The sequence below is a fragment of the Schistocerca piceifrons genome, chromosome 5 (genome assembly GCF_021461385.2).
Source record: "Schistocerca piceifrons isolate TAMUIC-IGC-003096 chromosome 5, iqSchPice1.1, whole genome shotgun sequence".
In the NCBI taxonomy this organism is placed as follows: Eukaryota; Metazoa; Arthropoda; class Insecta; order Orthoptera; family Acrididae; genus Schistocerca; species Schistocerca piceifrons.
In genome coordinates this window covers 35,050,781-35,064,110 of record NC_060142.1, presented here as the reverse complement: position 1 = coordinate 35,064,110, position 13,330 = coordinate 35,050,781, and positions in this window count along the sequence as shown.

The window sequence follows — 13,330 nt, the reverse complement described above, 5'->3', positions numbered from 1 at the left end:
CAGCAGACTCGTCTACAAATGACCATATCGAAGCCTTAGACCCACTTAGCGATTTTACATAGAACGAGGATTTTCTCGGGTTTTCTGCCAGGTCCCTTGCTAAGGTACGCCGGTGGTAGTAGTAGTACGCTTCGCGCACAGATCTTTTCACAGACGCACAAATCTCTACTAACCTTGCTTGCCGTCATTTGGGTGCTCTCTTTTGAACCGAGAGTGCAACAGGCTCTGCTTCCTCAACAGCATTATTAATCAGTGGTGGTCTTTTCCACCTTAAATCCACTTACTAGGCGCACAATTCTCCAGACCACAATTAAACACAGCGTCCATCTTGCTGGAGCTAAGCGATGTCAGTTCAACTGTCACACCAGACTGGTCTACAAATGACTGTATTCTAATAAGCACTTATCTGTCCTTTCTAGCAGAAACTATGTCCTAGCCTTCTTAAATGATTTATTGACTTTCGTAACCATAACTGCCATAATGGCATTATGATCGCTCTTCCTTTTTTCTATACCTACGTTGTCGATAAAGTCCGGCCTATTACAAGTTCAAAAGTACTTCGCATGACTGTCTGTCTACACCTCCTGCAAAGAATCCGTAGAAATCCAGTCTATACTAGGTAGCTTCAAGTTGCCTCCAACTGAGAAGTGTATTATTATGCGCCACTGACCATAGCCGTTCTTTGAACGACATGAGAAATGTCATAGGAGAATCGGGTGGCCGGAAAAACGTCCAACAATTAATTTGGTTTCACCTGACCTGTTATACGCGACTAGACAACTTCGCTATAACACTCAACTTCGACCTCAATAGAGACAATTTCTTTTGTCAGGTTCAAAGGACACTCCCCCTCGTATGATCTCTAATCTGCCTTTCCGATATACGTTCCATGACTCGAGAAATACCACAGAGACTTCCACTTCTGATTTCAGCCAGCTCTCTGTCTCGACAATAATTTGAGCGTGAGAACGTTCTTGGATGGCAATGAATTCGGTAACTTTCGACAATTTACTGATGAAATTTTGACAGTCCAAATGTCTTTACTGTGAACGTAGTCTGACCTCACTTGCTGCTTATCGACTGGCTAGTGTTCGAGTACGTCAAACTACTGCCTAGAAAACCCTCATTTGCTTTCCACAAGTACACTGCTACCCGAGTAGTTGCTTCCTTCCTGTAGAGGGAGTCCTACAAATCCCCAGCCGATAGTGCAGGTCTAGAAATCTGCAGCCAACACCGTCAAAAAGTCGACGAATCCGATGGTTGAGACTCTTCACTAGTCTCCAACCAAAGCACCTGATCAACTCTGGAAACAATGATGCAAACTGCAAACTCTGCTTGCACCCCTCGCGCTAGGCCAGCACCCTTCAGCACTTCCGCCAGCAGCCTGTATGAACTCAAGATGGCCTCAGAACCCATGCAACAGGCGTCGTTGATGCCGACGTGAGTCACAACCTGCAGACGGCTGCATCCTGCACATTCGATAGCCACAGGCAAGGCAGCCTCCACATCTCGGATGAGTCCCCCCGCCACACATACCGGCTTTCATCACAGCCTTGAACGCTGTCTGCCTAAGGGGCTTCATAACGCGCCTAACGTTGGAGATCCCGATAACAAGCAAACCCATCCCCCCGTGTGCCTGCACGGACCCTCCTGAAGGAGTGTCTGCCTGTCAACTCAGAGGATGAATGGACGAGGCAAGATGATTAGACTCCATATTGGCCCTCCGTCTGCAGTGAAGCGAACGCGTTAGCACCCGCTACTCACCCTGCTGTGAGGGCGAATCCAATACGTCGGGTGCACTAGGAGGTGCCTAGGAAGCAAAGCCTGTAGGTAAAACAAACAACACCTGAGGTGTCCCTTGCGACGCGCCAGATTCTCCGCCACCGGCACACCCCGAGGCAGCAGCGTGAAGGTGACTGACCGCAGCCAACAGCGCATTCAGTTTTTCGCGAACGGCGACCAGCTCCTTCTGCGTCCGCACACTGCGTGCACACATCCTACTCATCGTAGCAAGCCTAACTGAGGAAGGGAACTTTCAGAGCAGACAGAATCCTAAATATGCACCCTCCTGATGCGTCACCATTCACACTGATATCTCAGTGTGCTGTGTAACTGGCTGTTCAGAAGAAATGGACTGCGCTACAGAGTGCCCAAATTTACAGTTACGAAATCCGAGCTTACACATATTAAACGGAAGCACGCACGAAATTTAATAAATATACTACGAGGAAAAGACAGGAAAAGACAGGAAAAGCCAAAGACTTAACTGGCTGCTCTGTAGATCTGTATCAGCCGAGGGCTCTAGCCTCACTGACCGGCTTACTAAACGAACGGACGATTGTCTTCAAAACGAATCAAATGAGCAACTACTGAATGAATTTGCACTTAGAAAAACGTGAGATTAAACCTCTCAACCTCTTAAACGTTAGCGTCGGCCGCTGAAGTGACAAGTATCTGGCAGCTATCGTGAAAAAAATTTGTGCAATTTCAATGAAAATTGAGATGCATTGAATCAGTCATGTTTCAAAATGTGTCATGTTAATGAATACTAGGCAAACTAGTTATGATCGAGAGATTCGAGCAGTAGCTCGGTAAGTACTGGAGTCGAAGAGCGATTTCAGAGTCCTCAACTGCTGGCTTGTGCAATCGTTAATGGACTTTTAAGAGTAGATCAGGAACTTAGCGACTGAGGTACCTAAAGCCTGAAGTGTTGTAGTAAAGCCTTTAGTAACAAAGTGGCGACAGCACGTACTAATTTTTTGTTTTTCTTGTTAACTCAAAATCAAGCTCAGTGTTTTGGAGGGGCAGTTTAACAAATAGGACACATATGCAGTCGTACAAAGGAACAGGAATAAATAGTATTTTAGTTCCAACCTAAAATTAAATCAAGGCTAATTGTTTTTTTGTGTTCCCTTTTGAAATGTACTTTAAGTAAAAGGAACTCTCGAATTTCATAGTAGAAAAAGAAATTAGCAGGTAGCGCTCAAAAGAACTTTATTACGAAGAGTAATTTTAAAGTAAGAGGTATCCCAATCACAGAAAAGGAAGAGAATGTATATATTCCACGCTATATAAAAACAAAAAGTTACTTACTTAGTTGTGTGCATTCAAAAGAAGTCAGGTATGAATAGTATGATGGCTTCCCATTTTAATTAACAACATTTTAGTAGCAAAATTTACCAGAAATGAATGTCAGCGATTATTACACACGGCTCATTGAATGACAGTCTCAGAGAAGCAAACGATAAACGACAGTCAGTAGTCTCCAGATATTTCACGTAACTGGAATTATCTATATAAATAAAAATCGGTTGCCTCATGTTTGGAACACCATCACTTGAGAACGATTTTTGGATGCTGTCGTTGCATCCGTAATTGTCAGGACAAGGTTTGTGGGAAAGAACATTTTTGGAAAATCCACTGAAGAAGTCGGAAATCTGGATGGCATTTTTGTATGAAAATCTCAATGAAATAAATGTGACGGTCGGTTTGACAGTTCTGTTACCACATGTTCATTAAAAAAATTGTGACGGTCCTGCTGTAGCATATTTTCATACCAACAACAAATTCCACATTCAACATTGACACTTTACGAAAAAGAATACAATTGAAAGAGATATTTCATTGTGTTATCGGTGGTGATCACATCTTTGGTGTGTTTGCAGAGGATGAGTTGATGTCAAATGGCTCTGAGTACTATGGGACTCAACTTCTAAGGTCATCAGTCCCGTAGAACTTAGAACTACTTAAGCCTAACTAATCTAAGGACATCAAACACATCCATGCCCGAGGCAGGATTCGAACCTGCGACCGTAGCGGTCGCACGGTTCCAGACTGTAGCGCCTAGAACCGCTCGGCCACCTCAACCGGCTGAGTTGAAGTCAGATCGTGGTAATTTGGTGATGCAAACATCCAATTGATGTAAGTCGGCGTACGGGCATCTCAGCCCAGCTACGTGATAATCGAGTTAGTGTGACTGACGAAGAGCGTAGACAGCGTTTAGAGGCAAACTGAATAAGAATCTCTCAAGCGTGACCCATTATGACTCCGGAACAGTGAATTCCGATTAATTGCATTTCAGTAATTTCATGAGTATACTGAAATTGTTTTGTTTCATTTCACACGGATTCGAGGATATTCGGTTGGATGAATTCATTCTCGACCAACTGACTAACTGACTGAATGAAAGACAACGAACAGCCTGAACCGTTGGAGAAATAGACATGGTATGAAATAAACACTTCCTGTTACACTAGCCCCGAGAAAGACAGCGCTTAGCTGTGCTATGAGAATGTGAAGTTTTGTTTTCCTTTTCGCAGTCATTTTTAACAGAAAACAGGAAAGCTGTGTTTACGGCTAACCTTATAATCCTACCTGTTCGTCGAATAAAACTATGCGAAATATTGTCGTTAAAGCTACTATCCTCACTGATCCAGCAGCTAGAACGGTCTTTCTCATACCCCGTGTACTAATGATTCCAAGCGATTTACCCATTCATTTTGACTTTTATTTCCGATCAAGGTTCCGTTTGCAATAACAATAAATGAAGTGAGACAGAGGGGGGAGGAGGAGATGGACAGTGAAAAGAAGAGGAAATGGACATAAAGAAGGGGAAGGAAGGAGATGGACCGAAAGATGAGGGACGAGGAGACAGATAGAGGAAGTCTGGGGTAAGAGATGTACAGAGAGCGAGGATAAGGTGGTGGACAGAGACAGGGAGGAGGAGGAGGAGATGGACTAAGGGAGAGGTGAGGAGATGAGGGTTAGAGAGTGGAGGGAGAAGGAGATGACGTATATCCCATTCCCATACATACTTAGCAATTGCGAAGCATTGTCAGGTTCGCTAATTATTATACACAGTTTTTCCGTAAGAGCGTGCAAAAATTTAACAGGACATAGAGGATGCTCCATTAAACAATTTGAGGTACGAAACCTGGGGTCAAAGAAGCCAGTTTAAGGAGATAATAGGAATAAAATCACATTGCAGTGTAGATTGCAGTGTACTTTCTTGTTTACATTGGATGCAGTTAACTGCAAATACTATCATTGACACAATGAACTTACCATTTGTACTGTACCTTACAAACTGTGCTGAAACTGGCGGATATCAACCTGAATGTAAGCAAGACATCGGTGAACAAGATTATGAAGCACCCTGACAAATTTACCTCGTGTGTTTCGAGTCATATCACAGGCAGCTACAATTCTGGCAACTAATTCGATCTCCGTAGCCACTGGGGATCTCATACAAAAGTTAGTTTAGATAACCCCATAGGAAATAATCAAGAGGTTCACGTCAGGTAACCTTGAAGGCCATGGGATAGGACCTCCTCTTCCAATCCAGCAACTAGGAAATACGGCATTGTGATGGTTGCGGACCTAGACACTGAAGTGAGCCGGTGCACCGTCATGTTATATCCACATCCTCTCACGAACAGCTAAGGGTACGTTCTCCAACAAAGGCAGAACTTTTTGCACGAAGCTCAAGTACAGGCAGCCATTCAGACGGCCAGGTAGAAGATATGATCCAGTGGCATTGTTGCCTACAGCACTGGCTCAGTTATTCACAGCAAAACGTACTTGATGGTGTACCGCTACTACAGCGTAGGATTTCCCTCATCCCATACATGGCTATTCCTGCTGTTCGAAATACTATCACGATCAAATGAGGCCTAGTCCGCCCCTGTCAGCTGAGTGGTCAGCGCGACGGAATGTCATGCCTAACGGCCCGGGTTCGATTCCTGGCTGGGTCGGAGATTTTCTCCGCTCAGGGACTGGGTGTTGTCCTAATCTTCATTTCATCTTCATCGACACGCCAGTCGCCGAAGTGGTGTCAACTCGAAAGACTTGCACCAGGCGAACGGTCTACCCGACGGGAGGCCCTAGCCACACAGCATTTCCATTTCCAGATGAGGCCTAGTCACGATTTGCAGGAAATATGGTCGACCAATCCGTTGTTGGAGCAACCACTGACACAATGCGACTCTTGGTGATAAGGCAGTCCCAAGCATTGCATGGACTCGTTGTGGGTGATGCGGGTGTAACTGCCGTTCGTGGGGTACTCGCCACACGCTAGTACGTGCAACGCCCATTTCACGTGCCATATGATGAGTATTGCAGTGGGGACAGTTGCAGCACGTTCCAGCGTCTCCTCTTGAAAACTGTGTGTGTGAGTAGTCCTCATGTCGGCAGGTCCTTCGTTTCTTCTTTCCAATGAACTGGTCTCCGCACTCATCGAACGAGAGAAATAAACAATTGTCGTGACGGAAGATGCCTGTTAGGAAATCATTCCCCGTACAGCCTTTCAGCAGCGAGAGCACTGAAACGTACTTCCCCCCACACACAACGTATATGTCAGTGAGTTCAGCGAAAATGTACCGGCACTGCTCCATCGTATTCTACTGTACGTCTCTGAACAGCACTGTGTAATGAATGGGTATGTCGTTGATTCATACCACGTTCTGTCGTGGGACAACGTAAATACGATATAACAGAGCGATCTTATGCACAATTAAAGTAAACAGAACCATCATGACTACCGAGTAATCAGGCTCGCCCTCCTTGTTTCCTTGCAGGAAATAAAGAATGCGCATGTAAATAAACAGCACACTACGTGTAAACGTGAACGCATGTTAGTTGTCAATACGCTAGAAAACAGAAATGGTTGACGAAGCGGAGGGCAAGCTTACTTCCATGTTTCTCCGACTCCATGCTCCCTTCCTCAAGCTGCTCAGTGGAGTATTCTCTATGGCATGTTACAATTTTGCACGCCCTTACGGAAACACACACTACAAAAATCGGATAATCAAACTTTTTTTTTAAAAAACTGAAGTGGGCACTTATAATCTTGCTGCATTCTATATGTTCTCTGTTCGCTGCACTATGATTAAATGGCAAAGGACAAAGTGTCACTTTGTAATTGGTACTCTAGTTCAGGGTTCCCAAATGGCGTTCTGTGGAAAGTGTGTTCTGCAGGAAGAGAATACGTGCTCCGCCAGACCCTTTCGACATTCTGACGATATTAATTTTTTGAATTTTTATTATGATTTCTGTGTCTGCTATGTATGATTTAAAACTGAAGACATCGATGAATAATACAAGTTTCTCTCGTTGTTAAAAATTTTATTAAACTTCGAAACAAACGAGGTGTTCCGTCACAGTACCAGGATCCTTAAAGTGTTCTGTCAGAGGAAAGGTTTGGGAGCCTACGCTATAGTAAATCACAGACGAGGCGCAGGGTTTTAGGGGTGCTTAAAAACCCTGAGTGATTAAAATTCCTAACGTCGCCGGATAACACACAAGTTAGACACATGAGAAATGGCTAACTGTCGGCTGCCACGACGACCAGACTTCCGTGCACGGCACGCGCAGCTCTGCTGGATGATGCACTCTACGTCCTGAGCGAACACACGAGGGCGACCTGTGGATTTCGCCTTTCTGTAAACAGCCAGTGTCTTGAAACTGCCTGTGCTGTAACAGCTACAGTGCCGTACTCTCGACCAAAATTAAGGAGCACAGTTGTAGTTGAAATGCATTTGCATTATTAACTTCTCGACTCGACACACTTTGGGTAATGGACGGACGAGAAAGCGAGTTAGCTGCGCTAGAGGAGTAGCCATCGCGGCAATCACGTGACCCGGCAACTTGCAACTAGCACCATACTTAACTTTTAGTTTCGGTACGTAAGTTAAAATTCAGCCCAAGCAAGGTACTATATGACAATTGCGTAGTGTGACTTGATTTATAAGTTATGTGTAATGCGTACTTACGACTGCCGCCTATCAGTTTGCTACCCGTCCGTCTTACAGGTAGGCGTGACATCTCCTGCTTCAAGTACAGGTCTAGCTGTCTACATGGGCTGTTACGTAATTTTTCACTAGATTTCTCTTCGAGAATTTTCTCTCATAATCAGTTTTACATGTATTTAATCTTATGCTCTCGAGTAATGCTGCTTACAAGGGAACCTCCCCATCGCACCCCCCTCAGATTTAGTTATAAGTTGGCACAGTGGATAGGCCTTGAAAAAATGAACACAGATCAATCGAGGAAACAGGAAGAAGTTGTGCAGAGCTATGAAAAAATAAGCAACGAGAGGTCTTTGGTTCAAGTCTTCCCTCGAGTGAGAAGTTTACTTTCTTTATTTTCGCAAAGTTATGATCCGTCCGTTCGTTCATTGACGTCTCTTTTCACTGTAAGAATAAAAGTGTATGTGTTTTGCGAGCGCACCGCGAAACCGCGCGACTAGTAGACGAAAGGACGTGCCTCTCCAATGGGAACCGAAAACATTTGAATACAATGTCATAGGTCAACCGATTCCTCCACAGGAAAACACGTCTGATATATTCTATACGACACTGGTGACGGCATGTGCGTCACATGACAGGAATATGTTGTCGACCCACCTAACTTGTACTCTTGGCGAATTGGTAAAAAGATTCTTCTACCTTGCCGGATTTAGGTTTTATTGTGGATGTGATAATCACTCCCAAAAAGTGATGAAAACATAAGAGTTTGTGATATAAACTGAAAATAAAAAATTAAACTTTTCAATCGAGGGAAGACTCGAACCATGAACTTCTCGCTTTGCAGCTGCTCACGCTAACCACAGGACCACGGCGCTCCTGAGCTCACATTATCCTTGATGTTGCTTATCTTGCGCGTGGACTACTCAGTTTGTATATTTTGCTTATTTTTCATAGTTCCGCACAACTTCTTCCTGTTTTCTCGATTGATCTATGTTCAGTTTTTCAAGGCCTATCCACTGTGCCAACTTATAACTAAATCTGAGGGGGGTGCGATCGGGAGGTTCCCTTGTAGTAAAACGTAATTCTCATGTGGCAACAATTAGAATACAGATAAGCTTACGTTTTGAACAGTTCTACTGACGTCATCAGTTGCAAGTCGCCGATGTGGCGTCAGACAGAAAGAGTTGCAACATACAGACCGACAACCCCAGACGGGGTCTCCTGATTAGGAATGCCATTCGATCATTCATTTATTTCTCTTAAAGTGGGAACGACAGGGTGACGCTCTAAAATATTTTTCAAATTCAGGATTTTTTTCGCCGTACTGGAATGTAGTAGACAAATAGGGTTTTCTGCAATGAACAAAACATTCGAAATTTTATTGTTTTCTTAATTGAAAACGAAGTGTTATTGGGATTTTCCCGAGGCAACTCAGAAAGGAGGTAGAGCGACGATTGTCGTTGTAGCTCCGTTTGTGGTTATGTGAAACGTGAAATTAACACATATCAATCTCATTAAAAAAAACAACTCCGAAATTATAGATATTTGAAAAAATGGTCAAAAAATACTAAATAGCAACGTATAAAAATTCCGGTAACATGAACTGAGGAGAATTGAACTTGCTTCAAGGGGAGACGAAAAATCATTACAATCGGATGAAAATTATAGCGTGGGTGACAACAGCCATACCGAAAAACATGGTTTTGAGAAAAACGCGTTTAAAATTTTACAAGTATTTATCACATAAAAAAGGAACAAAACTTGAAATTTACGGGATATCATCTATGTCTTGTCCATAATAACGATCACCCCGGTTAATGCATGGCTTCTTCCTGCTACTTTGACCTGATAAGGGCTCATTTTCGTTCTGAGAGCTCTTTTCATTGCTCAGCGCATCGCCGTTGGCGTTTCTATCTTCACAGTGTCGGCGCATTTCATCGTGGATTTTGATTTGAAGGGATTTTGCCACTTGCATTCATGCAGTATGGTCTACATTGAATAGACGTGCGGCTAAATTTGAAGCAATGTTGACAATTTCGCTTCTACCGGATGTTATTTTTAGAGCGTCTCCACCTGAGACTATTGAAACTTCCGTTCACATTTTGAGTAAAACCGCCCAAACAACGCTCCAGAAAATCAGGTTTACTCATATAAATATAAACAGGGAGCTTGAGCGAGGAACCGATTAACGCCGAGGCGTGCCGTACACACTCGGCTCCAAACGCTCACAGAATAGTTACTTTTTAGAGTTCCCGCATAATATTTTGGGAAATAATTCTTCAATGTATATACATTCGAATTCCGTAATAAAAAAATTCGAGTTTTTTCCACCGTCACCCTGTCGTTACCCCTTAAAAATATCATCGGCTGATTACTCGGTAAAAAGTCGAAACCGATCACGATGTCACTTGTGTTATATGAGGCACAAATCACTGCCTGACAAAAAAGCTGAAGCACCCATAACACATTGTCCGATGTCGTTATACCCATACGCACCATAGATATGCTCTTTGACATGTAGAACGGCCAACAGAGTTTATTAACATCGCTCGAGTTTAGAGTTGCTACCAAGTTTGCTAGATTGTATAAGGGGTGAGAACAGCGTCAGATGCTGAACGACAACTGAGAAGGACACGGAGATGCCACGTATGAGACAGCGACATCAGCACCTGATAGAGTCTGAAAGGGACCTCATCGTGGGCCTCAGTTTGGCCACCTGGTTGAACCGTGCAATATCCAGATGTGTGGGGCATTCAGATCTGACAGTGTACCGGAACGTTTCGGCAGGCATCCCGTCGTCAGGGTCTGATTACCACCAGCAATTATCGCGAAATTATTCCACCGAGCACATCGTAACCCCTGCAAACCTGCCCCTGCCATGTGAGAACAAGTAATGGACTTCCAACAACATTTTGTGTCATCCCGGATCACTGGTTTGAAACCAGCAGCAGCCAGAGTTGGGAATTACTGTCCCATGCGTAAGCTTACGTTAACAGAACAACACAAATGGTGGCGTTTGGAATGATGTCGAGGTCCGGAAGTACGGACTGCTGATGAATGGTGCATTATATTCAGCAAACAATCACGTTTCTGAACTATCCCGGATGACCATCTTCGGCGTGTATGGCGTGACCCACTCTCCCAATGTTTTGGAGAGACACAGAAGAGTTGCTCCTGGCGTCGTAGTGTGCGTAGCCATTGGGAGTGACTTCAAGTCACGTCTTGTAGTGAATGAGGAAACTGGCGGCATAACGGTACGTCACAGACATCCTGCGGACTCATATATTCTCATGCGACGGTATCGTGGTGCCATTTTTCAACAGGACAATGATCGTTCACACATAGCACGTGTCTCTAGAAGTGCTACTGTGACCAACAAGATCCCCAAATCTGTGCCCCATAGAACACGTGTGGAACGAGTTTGGACCCAATTCCGGATCAGTGCTAGCATCGACGATATCAGGAACCACTTACATTTATCATGGGCCAACTTGCCTCAAGAGATGATAAATCAGCTTCGTGACACCCTTCCCAATCATGTCGATACATACACTACTGGCCATTAAAATAGCTACACCAAGAAGAAATGCACATGATAAAGGTGGGTGCATACATCCTGAGAAATCAGTACCCAGAACAACCACCTCTTGCCGTAATAACGGCCTTGATACGCCTGGGCATTGAGTCAAACAGTTCTTCGATGGAGTGTGCAGGTACAAGCTGCCCATGCATCTTCAACACGATACCACAGTTCATCAAGAGTAGTGACTGGCGTATTGAGAGGAGCCAGTTGCTCGGCTACCATTGACCAGAAGTTTTCAGTTGGTGAGTGATCTGGAGAATGTGCCGGCCAGGGCAGCAGTCGAGCATTTTCTGTATCCAGAGAGACCCGTACAGGACCTGCGACATGCGGTCGTGCATTATCCTGCTGAAAAGTAGGGTTTCGCAGGGATCGAATGAAGGGTAGAGCCACGGGTCGTAATACATCTGAAATGTTACGTCCACTGTTCAAAGTGCCGTCAATGTGAACAAGACGTGACCGAAACGTGTAACCAATGGCACCCCATACCATCACGCCGGGTAATACGCCAGTATGGCGATGTCGAATACACGCTTCCAATGTGCGTTCACCACGATGTCGCCAAACACGGATGCGACCGTCATGATGCTGTAAACAGAACCTGGATTCATCCGAAAAAATGACGTTTTGCCATTCGTGCACCCAGGTTCGTCGAGTACACCATCGCAGGCGCTCCTGTATGTGATGCAGCGTCAAGGGTAACCGCAGCCATGGTCTCCGAGCTGATAGTCCATGCTGCTGCAAACGTCGTCGAACTGTTCGTGCAGATGGTTGTTGTCTTGCAAACGTCCCCATCTGTTGACTCAGGGATCGAGACGTGGCTGCACGATCCGTTACAGCCATGCGGATAAGATGCCTGTCATCTCGACTGCTAGTGATACGAGGCCGTTGGAATCCAGCACGGCGTTCCGTATTACCCTCCTGAACCCACCGATCCCACATTCTGCTAAAAGTCATTGGATCTCGACCACCGCGAGCAGCAATGTCGCGATACGATAAACCGCAATCGCGATAGGCTACAATCCGACCTTTATCAAAGTTGGAAACGTGATGGTACGCATTTCTCCTCCTTACACGAGGCATCACAACAACGTTTCACCAGGCAAGGCCGGTCAACTGCTGTTTGCGTATGAGAAATCGGTTGGAAACTTTCCTCATGTCAGCACGTTATAGGTGTCACCACCGGCGCCGTCAATGCTCTGAAATGGTAATCATTTGCATATCACAGCACCTTGTTCCTGTCGGTTAAATTGCTCGTCTGTAGCACGTCATCTTCGTGGTGCACCAATTTTAATGGCCAGTAGTGTAAATCCAGGCCAGAGGAAACGATAATTAGAGGGCTCATACTGCAAAATTCTTTTTAAACGCAACTCGATTTTGTAATCACTCATATAACATCATGTACCCTTCCTTTTCTAGGTGCTTCACTCTTTTGGTCAGACGATATATATAAATAAAAAAAGTAATTTTACAAGAACATCTACATCTTTATTCTGCAAACCACCGTGAGGTGCATGGCAGAGAGTACGTCCCATTGTACTAGTTATTATTCTTCCTGCTCCATTCACGTATGGAGCTCGGGAAGAATGTTTGTTTGAATACCTCTGAGCGTGCAGTAATTATTCTAATCTTATCACACGATCCCTATGTGAGCGGTACCTAAGGTATTGTAGAATATCCCTAGAGTAATCATTTAAAGCCGGTTCTTGAAACTTGGGTAATAGGCTTTCTCGGGATAGTTTACGGCTGTCTCCAAGAATCTGCCACTTCAGTTCCTTCAGTATCTCTGTGACACTCTCCCACGGATTAAGCAAACCTATGAGCATCCGTGCTGCCCTTCTCTGTATACGTTCAATATCCCCTGTTAGTCCTATCTGGTAAGGGTCCGACACACTTGAGCAATATTCTAGAACCGGTCGCGCAAGTGACTTTTAAGCAGTGTCCTTTGTAGACTGATTGCACTTCCTCAGTATTCTACCAATAAACCGAAGTCTATCACCTGCTT